The sequence below is a fragment of the Schistocerca cancellata genome, chromosome 3, assembly GCF_023864275.1.
Source record: "Schistocerca cancellata isolate TAMUIC-IGC-003103 chromosome 3, iqSchCanc2.1, whole genome shotgun sequence".
NCBI lineage: Eukaryota > Metazoa > Arthropoda > Insecta > Orthoptera > Acrididae > Schistocerca > Schistocerca cancellata.
This window is the reverse complement of record NC_064628.1, coordinates 633,117,529-633,130,194: the sequence shown is the minus strand read 5'-3', so window position 1 is coordinate 633,130,194 and position 12,666 is coordinate 633,117,529. Positions and strand designations below refer to the sequence as shown.

At 44.8% G+C, this 12,666-nt stretch overlaps 1 protein-coding gene and 1 non-coding gene across 2 annotated transcripts in view; one reads left to right on the top strand and one right to left on the bottom strand.

The window, feature by feature from the left end:
• Positions 1–12,666, top strand: part of LOC126175567 (serine/threonine-protein phosphatase PP1-alpha-like) — a 624,274-nt gene that overhangs the window by 537,297 nt on the left and 74,311 nt on the right. The gene's annotated exons all lie outside the window — the stretch shown is intronic.
• Positions 11,099–11,173, bottom strand: Trnat-ugu (transfer RNA threonine (anticodon UGU)). The gene has a single exon. It is a non-coding gene; the product is annotated as a tRNA-Thr (tRNA).

Below are 12,666 nucleotides of genomic sequence, written 5' to 3'. Positions count from 1 at the left end.
ATTAATTACGGTGTGCGTGATCTATATTTAAGTTTCATAGAAGAATAGTACTTCCTAGGGCGGTGTTTTCCAATTACAAAAAAAATAACGCTGCATATAGTCGAAAAATATCTTAGAAGAACTGTCTTTTTCTTTAAATAGCCTTATACAGATCATCTAGTTTTTCCTCGTACTATAGTGCAATGATCGTGGCATCGAGATCATTAAATGTAAGTAAGAATTTCCCTGAATGCAGAAGAATGCATTGCAAGATTTCTGGGAACCTGCCGCATTTTTATCATTTTTGTCCGGATTGAAACCACATATTCCTAGCGCCCTCTAACAGGTTTTACTTCCAATTAAAAATAGGGATACCATCTGTTGTTTCCTATAAGTAAACGCCCTCATTCCTATAGTGACCCTCACACTGCAGATTACGTCTAAGTGCCATTCACTATAGCGTTCAATCAACACGTTCGTGCCTTTGTAGCAGAAAACGTTCCAAATTGCCGGAATCCCGATGCTGAAATATCTATTCCGGCGTACAGCGACGAGATTCTACGCGGCTTCGCGGGAATCTTATAATAATCAATTCGTCAGTGGCCTGGAGAACTAGGTGCACTGGCAACCGACCACCAGATGGCCGGACATGCGTGAGTGGGAAAACACGCACTAGCAGTACGAAATGGGCCAACAGCGTGTCACTATGGGATGAAGAACAACGAGAGACGACAACAAATCAACCCAGGTGAAGTAGCGAAGTTGCTTAACCTACGAAACACAGAGGGTAGGAGCTCTCGAGAAGTTACGGCGGCGGATACAACATTCAGCATTCCCCAGAGGTTTCTCACATATTAGTTAACACCTCCGTATATCCGAAGAATCTCTCTGATCCTTCGAAGTTGGTGTATCTGACGTAAGTTTAATGATTTACGCTTCACGTGGACATGTGTGTCCAATGCCTGCTGCCTTTTGTGCGAATCGCACCGCGCGACGTGACATCCGGACTCGCGCGCTCGACAGTTCCGTGTGCGCTGAGAGCTGCTGTCTCGCGCAGGCCTCCCCTCGGACGTCACTGCTACGCGCTGCCCAGCGGACGAGCTGTCGCGCCCAACCACAACACACAACACCTCGGGGATCTTTTCCGTCTGACGTGTCACAGCCTCGTTGGGGCGCCAGTGCACTTGGTTTGTATCATTCGAAAAGGGAAAATCGCAACCTGTCGGGCCACACCACACGGCTCCAGTCGGCTACTCAGTTTGTATTGTTTGGTCGGCTAGAGGCGTGCAGGTTTTTGTTCCATTGTGTGCGTGGCTTAATTTCCGCCGGAACGCGCCGAAACGGCTTTCAGACACCTCCCAGGGTTTCTCTCTCTCTCTCTCTCTCTCTCTCTCTCTCTTCCTTCTTTTTAGCTCACGGGAACAAGTCAGCACTGGAGATTTAAAACAGTACATGTGTATTAAATCACAACTTAACGGTAAAAGTTGATCCTCGTTCCTTAGTTGTGTTGCATTTGTAGAAAACGATTACTCATAAGTTTTAAAAAATGGAAACATAATTTCTGTGGCTGGGAGGGAGGGGTAGGGGGAAGAATGTTGTGTGGTTGAAGAGATGCGTTCCGGCACTTAACTGTGTGCAATGCCATTTTGCGAGGTGCCGCACTCCGTATATCGAGTGCTTGCAGTGTCATTCTTAACGTTTCGTGACGAAGTGGGTGGGACAGAAAGCATTTACTGCCAGAACTGATAGTGTGGAATAAAAGACTGTTCATTCACGAGATCCAGAATGGCACGCATCGTCAGAAGCGAACACAGCTTTTGGCGTACCCCACTGCAGTGTGGTACGGTCTGTACTTTTAATTATACAGTGCACATAAGTACAGCGTGTCCTACCTAACTCCGCCACGTCATATATTTCCGAAATGAAACAAAATGTGAAAAATACAGTTGGTCAGGGATGTACCTATGTCAGGGGCTCACGCAGTGGGCAGGAGTGCATAATACATAAAAGTCAATGAACATCACTTTCAACACAAAGTTTTTTATGTCAGATTTATGTTTTTTCTAAGGAAATAAATACTAGACGTACAATTAGTGATGGTAGACTTGGTTCCATTGTTCTGAAACTTATACATTCTGAAATATGTGACTTCAACAAATTGACTGCCACGACGTAATTTGGACCATGTGTTGCTATGCCACATTGAAATCACGAGTATTACTTCTGGAGCGAAATTGATTTTTTGCATCATATGTCTTCTTTTGAATATGTGTAATTAAGTTACTTGATGAAATGTCAATTTATGGCTGATCTGTACTGATAACAACAATATTTTAATACAATTATAATCTGTGGCCACATCAGCCACATGATTTAAAACTACAAAAGGTATTAAAAATCATTTTTCAAGAAATGATTCCAACACTTAGTTTATTTGATTATATTAGCTACATATAATATTATTTACGTTTTTTTTACTTGGTCTAACAATAATGTTCATGAATAAAGATCTTAGAATATTCTACTTCAACACAACATTGTAAATGTCATTAAAACACTCGTTGCAGATAAAACTGTCACATTTATTGCTTTTAGTGCACACCCTCTTCACTTTCTTAGCAGCATCTTTTCTCTCTTCTGTTCTTCGCAGGCGCTTACAACAGCCCAGACATCATCTTCGACTGCTCTGCTTTGGTCCCTCTACTGTCACAAGGCGATGGCTGTTATCATCGTGGAATGGTTGTAGTCTTGCTCGTGGTTGTGGATCTTGGGCATTCAATAGCAGTATAGTTAAGCGCTCCCAGAAAGAAATTGTTTATATGTGAGACTTGGATCCTTTGTTTGCCAACTTGTACAGCACTTGAGCATTTACATCAAATGTTTCAAAAAGGATTTCAAAAACGATATTTCTGCACCATTTAACTGTACGCCGAAGTTAGGAATTACCATGGCTACCAACTGCAAAAATATTGAGTGCTACGAGCATGGGAGTATTCAGTGGGGACACCACATTTAACCCCATAGTTGAAACGCATTATCTGTAAGCCCTATGAGGCTCAAGAGGCCTCTAAACACAACTCTTCATCAGAGCCTGTTATGGCTCACGCGGCCCACGTGAACCAAATATGGCTCACGTGGCGTCACAAGCCGTGTAACTGTGAGCCAACAATGGCTGCAGTCAGTGTGTTAAGGGATGGTAATGGCGCTGCGGTTTCTGCCGTAATGCGCAGGGCAAGGGTTGCCTACACAATCCTACAGCCTGTTGCGAACAGACCACTACCAGTACGCACGTTCTACCTACACTGTTCAGTCTACTAAGTTTCCTGCTCAGGCCTGCTGTGCTTCTGTGAGTGTCAAACAGAAAACACACTGACGCATTTTACATACGTTTCGGACAGTACTTTCCCTGTTTTGAGGTGGCTTGTGGTATTTGCTGTCGTTTTGTCGATATGCTGGTCTTCAGTAATGAATAAAAACTAGATATGATCTTAATTTATGGCGAATGTCACGGAAATACAGCCACAACTGTAGTAGCAGTTTACGCTGAACTCTATCCAGATGGACAGCGTCCTTCATGTCCTGCCATTTCCAACACGTGTTCAAGTCTCATGGAAAGTTTGAGTTCCCCAAGACGGTGTTATAACGAAATGTGTGAGGTCATCCACATTAGTGCTAAAAGGAACTCAAACTTCGGTTACACGTTAAATCAGTCTAATCTAAAAGCCGTAAATTCAACTAAATACCTAGGTATTACAATTACGCACAACTTAAATTGGAAGGAACACATAGAAAATGTTGTGGGGAAGGCTAACCAAAGACTGTGTTTTATTGGCACGACACTTAGAAAACATAACAGGCCAACTAAGGAGATTGCCTACACTACGTTTGTCCGTCCTCTTTTAGAATACTGCTGCGCTGTGTGGGATCCTTACCAGATAGGACTGGCGGAGTACATCGAAAAAGTTCCAAGAAAGGCAGCACGTTTTGTATCATCGCGAAATATGGGAGAGAGTGTCACAGAAATGATACAGGATTTGGGCTGGACATCATTAAAAGAAAGGCGTTTTTCGTTACGACGGAATCTTCTCACGAAATTCCAATCACCAACTTTCTCCTCCGAATGCGAAAATATTTTGTTGACACCGACCTACATAGGGAAGAACGATCACCACGATAAAATAAGGGAAATCAGAGCTCGTACGGAAAGATATAGGTGTTCATTCTTTCCGCGCTACACAATATTGCAATAATACAGAATTGTGAAGGTGATTCGATGAATCCTCTGCCAGGCTCTTAAATGTGATTTGCAGAGTATCCATGTAGACGTAGATGAAACAGACAGTTGGACACCCAGAAAAGCGTCAACTCACAAACACGGCAACTAACAATTACAACGAAATTGTTCGCTACAGCAACCAAAACAGCAATTTTGAAGGGAGTGTATGAAGATTCCACGCGGTTCTGGAATAAGCCGTAGTAAAGTGCAGAGAATTTTACAGTTTCACCCATATCATATCTCACTCTACCAAGAACTGTACGGGAATTACTTTGAATCGCCGGCCGGAGTGGCCGAGTGGTTCTAGGCGCTACAGTATGGAACCGCGCGACAGCTACGGTCGCAGGTTCGAATCCTGCCTCGGGCACGGATGTATGTGATGTCCTTAGGTTAGTTAGGTTTAAGTAGTTCTAAGTTCTAGGGGACTGATTACCTCAGATGTTAAGTCCCATAGTGCTCAGAGCCATTTTTACTTTGAATCCCGCAGTGAATTCTGGCGTTTTGCACTTCAGCGGTTGTAGGGTCATCCTGACTTCCAACGTGATACGTTGTTTACGGACGAAGCTTCGACCACAAATCATGGTCATGTGAATCGACGGAACATGCACTACTAGTCCGTCCAAAATCCCCATTTGGCTTCGCGCAGTTGATCATCAACGACAGTGGGATGTCAGTGTTTGGTGCGGCATCGTTGGTACTCGTATCGTAGGTCCCTACTTTTATCAGGGAACATTAACTGGTTGGCTATATGTATCATTTCTGCAAGACACTGTACGCCTTCTCACGGAGGACGCGGGGTTGGAAACTCGTCTATCAGTGATGTTCGAGCATGAAGGGCGCGCCGCTCGCTACACTCGAGTTTCCAGGGAAGTTGTGGATGCAATGCTTCCAAAGAGGTGGACAGGACGAGGAGGTCCTGTGAGCTGGAGAGCCCCGTCTCCCGACTTGACGCAGTTAGGTTGAAATGGCTGTAAGCACTATGGGACTTAATATCTGAGGTCATCAGTCCCCTAGACTTAAAAACTACTTAATCCTAACTCACCGAAGGACATCACACACATCCATGCCCGAGGCAGGATTCGAACCTGCGACCGTAGCGGGCGCGCGGTTCCGGACTGCAGCGCCTGCAACCTCTCGGCCACAAAGACCGGCTGACGCAGTTAGACTTCTTTCTCCGGAGCGCAGTGAAACAGTGTGTGTATCACAAACCCCCCAACCGAGCGAGGTGGCGCAGTGGTTAGCACACTGGACTCGCATTCGGGAGGACGACGGTTCAATCCCGTCTCCAGCCATCCTGATTTAGGTTTTCCGTGATTTCCCTAAATCGTTTCATGCAAATGCCGGGATGGTTCCTTTGAAAGGGCACGGCCGATTTCCTTGCCAATCCTTCCCTAACCCGAGCTTGCGCTCCGTCTCTAATGAGCTCGTTGTCGACGGGACTTTAAACACTAACCACCACCACCACCACCACCACCACCACCACAAACCCCCAAGGACACCAGGGGATACACAACAACGTATTGCCGCTGCGTGTGCGGCAGTATCTGTGGAAACACTTTAAAATGTGCTACGGCTAGTTGTTCAGTCTCCACAAGTGTACTGATGCAAGCGGTGGGCACTTCGAATCTGCTGACGTGACGCATGTACATCAGTCGTGACGTCACCGCTTATTTCAAGGTGAGTTTTCTGTTTTGGATGTCATGCACAAAATTTAATTTTCTGTGGGCTATTTTCCATTAACATTTGTGTTTAGGACATAGCAACCACGTCTTATCACTACATTGTACTACTTCTTTTCCGCCGGCCGCTGTGGCCGAGCACTTCTAGGCGCTTCAATCCGGAAACACGCTGCTGCTGCTACGGTCGCAGGTTCGAATCCTGCCTCGAGCATAGATGTGTGTCATGTCCTTAGGTTAGTTAGGCTTAAGTAGTTCTAAGTCTAGGGGATTGATGACCTCAGATGTTAAGTACCATAGTGCTTAGAGCCATTAGAACCATTTTCTGAAACCATATTCGATGGCTCCCCACACCATGGCGCCACGAGTAACACTACTGTGTCTCTCCAAAACACTGGAAGCAAGGCACCTCTTCCCAGATCACCACCATACTCTGCGGCGATGATCACCCAGGATGGCGCAGAACCGTAATTCGTCGTTGAAAACAATGCGACGGCTTCAATCAGCAGTCGATGCTTTCCGGCCACGGCACTACTACAAACGCGGCCGTCTGTGTTGTGTTGTTAACGGCAGACTACGAATGGAATGGTAATCGCCTAGTCCGGCTCCTACTAGTCTCCGACTAATGGTGCGTAACGACATACAGCGTTGCAGAGAGTCCACTGCGTGTTTTCGGGTGGCAGACGCAGATACGAAGTAGTGTACAATTCATTCTGGTGCTAAGAAGTGGTAAACTGTAACCTTGACGACGAGTATCAACGACCTCCGTTCCCAAACAGTCCAGCATCAGGCCACTGTCATATCCAAATGCCCTACAAATCTGGATATTGCACAGTTCGACAAGTCGGTCAAATGGAGACCCCCGATAAGGATCCTTTCAATCTCTCAGGTGCTGGTAACACAGTCTCACATGAGTGCATGGTACGTTCATACCCTTTTATAACACTACCAGGCCTGATAACAAAACTAAATACGCACTAATGCACTCTGATGAGCGTTCTACCTGTCACATAGAACTGCAGATGTCATCCTGTAGATATCTGCACATGTTTTGTATGAGTAAGAAGTTACATTGACATCCCACCATGTGTTCATGGTGCCAGTATATAAAATGCAGATTGGCAATAGCACTGAAAGTTGTTCTCAAAGCAGGGACTACTAGATGTTTGAGAAAAGTGACGAGACTGACAACACTGCGAGCGATTTGGCAACGCTGTTTCGTTCTACTTGTGTAGACCGGTGTGTTCATCCATTCCAGATGCTCAGTCCGAGCTTCAGTTGCGTACAGCCATTAAGTGATTTGTGAGAGCGCCATGAGTGAAGCTGTTCTTTTGTTGTGTGTTACGAAAACGGAACAGCCGAATTAGAGCAAAGTTATAGTATCAAGTTTTGTCTGTACAACGAAAAACCAGCCAAAGCTGCAAATTTGACTTCATTTATTAACTCGATGACTAGTTTTGGGCCGGGACCCATTTTCAAACCATTGTAACAAATGACTATCTGTTACGATGATTTGAAAATGGGTCTCGGCCAGAAACTAGTCATCGAGCGAATAAAAGAAAGTGAACTTTGCAACTTTGGCTGGTTTTTCAGTGTACTGATTAACAGAAGTTGCTGACCTACAATTATTCAAAGATGCTGGAAGTTCATCAAATTTTGTTTTAAACTTTCGCTGGCACAAATCATTTTTGGAAGACCGAGAACACTTTGAAGCAGAACCTCGCGCAGAGAGGTCTTCAACTTCATAAACTGACGAAAACTTCCAACGTGTGCGTGCTCTTGTGAGATCAGACCGACGTTTAACAGTAAGGATGGTGGGTGACCTGTTAAAGACTTTCACCGTATATCAAATTTTGGGCGAAGTTTCGCACATGCGAAAGGTTTATGTCCAAATGGTGCCGAAAAACCTCACAGCTGAGCAGGACAGTCGAAGAAATGTGCGTGCTGATCTTCTTGAGAGCATTTCCAATGAACGCGAGTGGTTCAGATGTGTGATCACAGGTGATAAGTTCTGGATTTTTGAGTACGATCCTGAGACAAAGTGGAAAAGTGAGGAGTGGCACACTGGACTGGAAAAAGCTCGAATGAGCAAATCAAAGATCAAAAAATGCTAATTTGGTTTTTTGACAGTAGGGATACCGTGCATTAGGAATTTGCTCGTGATGGGCAAACTATCAAATAAGTGTTTTTAAAAGATGCCCTTGAAAGGCCCAGGAAAAGAGTAAATCGAGTGAAACTGGGCACGTGGATGCTGCCTCAGACAACGCCCCATGTCATACGGCCACTGTCATCACGGAATTTTTGACCTGTTGTTCCACAGCCTCTCTATTCACTTGATCTGAGTGCTTGTGACTTTTTTTCTTCTCTGAAAAATTTCTTAAAAGGACGTCATTTTGGAATTCTAGAGAACATTCAAAGGAGTGTGACTGATTGATTAAAGGCCCCACCAGTTGAAGCCTTTCAGTGATGCTGTCAAGACCGGGAACAAGGACTCTGCCGGCGTGTAACTGACGAAGTGTACTATTTTGAAGGTGACAATATCGTTATTTGAAAAAATAAAAACTTTGGTAGATAAAAAATCTATCCCTTACTTTTCTCACAGACTTCGTTAAGTAGGGCTGATATTCACTCGCAGAGGGGAGGACAACTTGTGCAGGCGGTGACAGCGCCTCGCGCCTCGCCTATGAAGGCGGCAGCGCAGCAGACAGGCTGGGTGCTGGATTCCCGCACGCCGCGTTTTCCACTCAGCTCCGGTTCCGTAGCGCGGCGTCCCGTGGCTCAATTGAATCCTGCGGCCGCGCCTCCTCTGGAGACCGCGGAGATCGATCAGCGAGCAGACGAAGCGCTGCCCTTCCCAGCCGCCGGGTTCCCAACTCGGTGGAGGCCGCCGGGCCAATAACCACGCCGCATTACATCCTGCCTCGTACCGGCGAACGCGGTTACCAAAAACCTCGGCTACCACACGTACTTACAAGGCCCCCTGTCGTCCCGTCCTCATTCTTGCAAATCTCCGCCCCTCCCAAGTTCTGCCAGTCCCTCCATATCCCCCACTTCCCGCATCCACTTACCCTTTCCCAGCAGTGTCATGTGCTAGTCTACCCTCCAGCAAATAAAGAACCCTTTTACGGTTACAGTGTTTGCTGGACATCAGACATTAATACTTAATGGCCAAGCCCTTGTATATGGAAAAATTTGAAGTTCGGAAGAAAATATGTCGAGTAGAAGGAATTGACACCGATAAATCCAGAAATGAAGCGTCTATCACAGGATGCACCCAGGGACATTTGATAAAAAAGTGGGCAAGTTCAGAGACTACCACGCGGTGTCGACCACAGTAGCACAGATCCTGAGGAAATGTTTCAGTAGTCCAGCACTGCTGACAGTCCCGCTGGAGTACAACGGGGCGAGACGACGAAGTCGCAAGGATACGGCAGCATGCGACATGGTCGCGAATTGAACAGTGACTCAAAAATAGAATAAATTTCCTTTACTTCAGGTCTATGGTGACAAATTTTATGTCATCAGTCTACCGGTTTCGGTCAATAATGACCATCTTCAGATCTGCAGCAAAATATGGAGAAAAAACACAAATACAACTAGCAGATTGTCTACAGCTTAAAACAATAAAATAGACTATGATGAAAAGTATTACTGACACACATGTGCATTTGTGCACTTTAAATATGATGAGACGTACTTCTTTTATAAAATCATGTCTTAATACACTGGAGCCACAGTGGCATCCTCAAATGCTAAACACAAAATCTGCGCCAACATCGTCAAACATATATAAATATTACTATACACAAGAATCATCTTATCAGCAGCACTATTGTTTAAATCAAACTGCTGTACAGTAACCACAAAATGTTTGTGTCGTAAGTTCACCAGACGTTGCTACTATAAGCGTACACATATTCTTTAGTGCTAATTGTACGATGTAAAATAAAGGGGGTACAATCAGTAAAGTCTGTAATTGGATTGTAAGGTGTAAGGGGCATTACAGTAATAAAAGGCAATCAAATAAAACACGACAAAGGTTAGATTGTTAAAAAGGAAAAAAGTTAAGAGACAGTAATTGACATAAGCTCAAGTGGCGATATTGCTTTTTATGACTGTAATGCCTCTTACACCTAATAAGCCCATTACAGACTTTACTGATTGTATCCCCCTTTATTTTACATCGTATAATTAGCATTGAAGAACATGTGGACGCTTACAGAAATATTTTGCAAAAATATTCAGATGTGTGTGAAATCTTACGGGACTTAACTGCTAAGGTCATCAGTCCCTAAGCTTACACAGTACTTAACCTAAATTATCCTAAGGACAAACACACGCAGCCATGCCCGAGGGAAGACTCGAACCTCCGCCGGGACCAGCCGCACAGTCCATGACTGCAGCGCCTTAGACCGAATTTTTTGTATGGCAGTTTGTTTTGAACAGTAGTGCTGCTGACAAGATGACTCTTGTGTGTACTATTATTTATAGATGTCTGACTATGCTCGCCTGATTTAGTGTTCAGCATTTGACGATGCCACTAAGGCTCCAGTATATTAGGACATGTTTTTATAAAGCAGGTATGCCCGATCATATTTAAAGCGCACAAATGCACATGTATGTCAACAAAACTTTTCTTCATGGCGTATTTCATTGTTTTAAGCTGTAGACAATCTGCTAGTTGTATTTGTGTTTTTCCCATATTTTTCTGCAGACATGAGGATGGTCATTATAGACCGAAACTGGTAGTCTGATGACATAAAAATTTGTGTCCATAGACGTGAAGTAAAGACAATTTATTCTTGATGGAGCTTCCTGAAGAGAACCATCTTCCGTCTACTCTGCGGCCAGGTTTATCAGAATTTTTTACTTTCCCACGCGGCTTAGACGCGTGGCCGGCGTAGTTACCACCGCTTGTGGCGGAGCCCCTAAGCCTACAACGTCTACGATCTCTGCAGTCGATGCGTCCTGCTCCATCGACGGCAAAGATAAATGATGTACCATCTGATAAATATCCCACACCTCGTCAGTCCTACACATCGCGCAGTATCTAATCTCAACACCCACTCCATCCCCCACCTATGATAGTACTGAAATGATAATTAAATAAAGACCCTAAGCTGTCGACAGGCGTTGATATAACTCAACGGGGACAGTTGAAAATGTGTGCCCCGACTGGGACTCGAACCCAAGATCTCCTGCTTACATGGCAGACACTCTATCCATCTGAGCCACCGAGGGCACAGAGGATAGTACGACTGCAGGGATTTATCCCTTGCACGCTCCCCGTGAGACCCACATTCCCAACTTACTGTCCACACACTACATTCGTAGTGCTCCTGCCCATTATAGTCATTACTCGCGGCAGACAATCTTACCGAGTCCCGTAAGAGTTCGGTCAATGCGTGTGCATCCGGCACAGAAGAAGGAGGTCAATGGCCGGTTAGCCTTAGCTATTTATGAAGATGGTATCTGTTCTTTCGGACTTGTTCGAAAGAACAGATACCATCTTTATATATGATAACACTGGTCTGATGATGCGCTCTGTCACCAGATTCCATCTTCCTTCCACTTCAAGACCGCCCACATCCTTTCCCAGGGTAGTTTAAAACGCCTTACCATCCCATACCAAGAAATCCTTCGTGAAATCTGTCCATCCTGACAGCTACAATGATGGAAATTGGAAGTGTTAGACCAGGAATACCTTCACTGAACGACACCAAACTAATACTCCATTATTTTCATGCCTGTGGTACACGACGCCTGTTGGGCGTGTCTAACGATACTGAAACTTTTCAGGTGGACACTGCAACACCCGTGACCACAGAATGTTCACGTGCAGCTACATCTACACCTGTACTGTGCTAACAGTTGTGATGTGCATGGCCGGCGGTACGCCCCACTGTATCACGTATTAATGCTTCTTCCCGTTCTATCTGCGTATGGAGCGCGGAATGAATGATTGATTAAACGCCTATGTGCGTGCTGTAATTACTCTGAACTTGTCTTCGCAATCTTTATGGTGTGGGGTTGTAATGTATTACTATATTCGTCACTTACAGCTGGCTCTTGAAACTTTCTAAGAAGGCTTCCTTGGGATAGTTTGCGCCTATCTTCAAAGGTCTGTCCGTCAGTTCAGTTCTTTCAGCCTCGTGACACACTCTCGTAGGTGGAACAAACCTGTGACCATTCCTGTTGTCCTTCATTGTATGCGTTCAGTACTCTCCTGTTAATCCTGTGTGGTACACGTCCCACTCACTTGAGCAGTATTCAAAGATGGGCCTCAAGAGTGTTTTGTATGCGATCTCTTTGTAAACTGATTGCATTTCCCTAGTAATCTACCAATGAACTGCAATCTACCACCTGCTTTATCCACGACTGAGACTATGCGATCTTTCCATTTCGTATCTCTACAAATTGCCACACACACAACTATTTGTATGAGTCGATCGATGCCAATCGTGACTCATTAATGTTATTGTCAACGTTTCTTCGTATTGTGAGGAGCACAATTTTACATTTATGAAAGTTTAAACCACGTCGCGAATCTTTGTACCACCTTGAAATCTTATCCAGATCTGAATGAATAACTACGCAGCTTCTTACAGACAGTACTTCAGTATAGATAACTGCATAATCTGCGACTAGTACGATGTTACTATTAATATCGTCCGCAAGATTATTAATATACGGCTTGAATAGCAAGCGTCCCAACACGCTTCCCTGGGGCATACT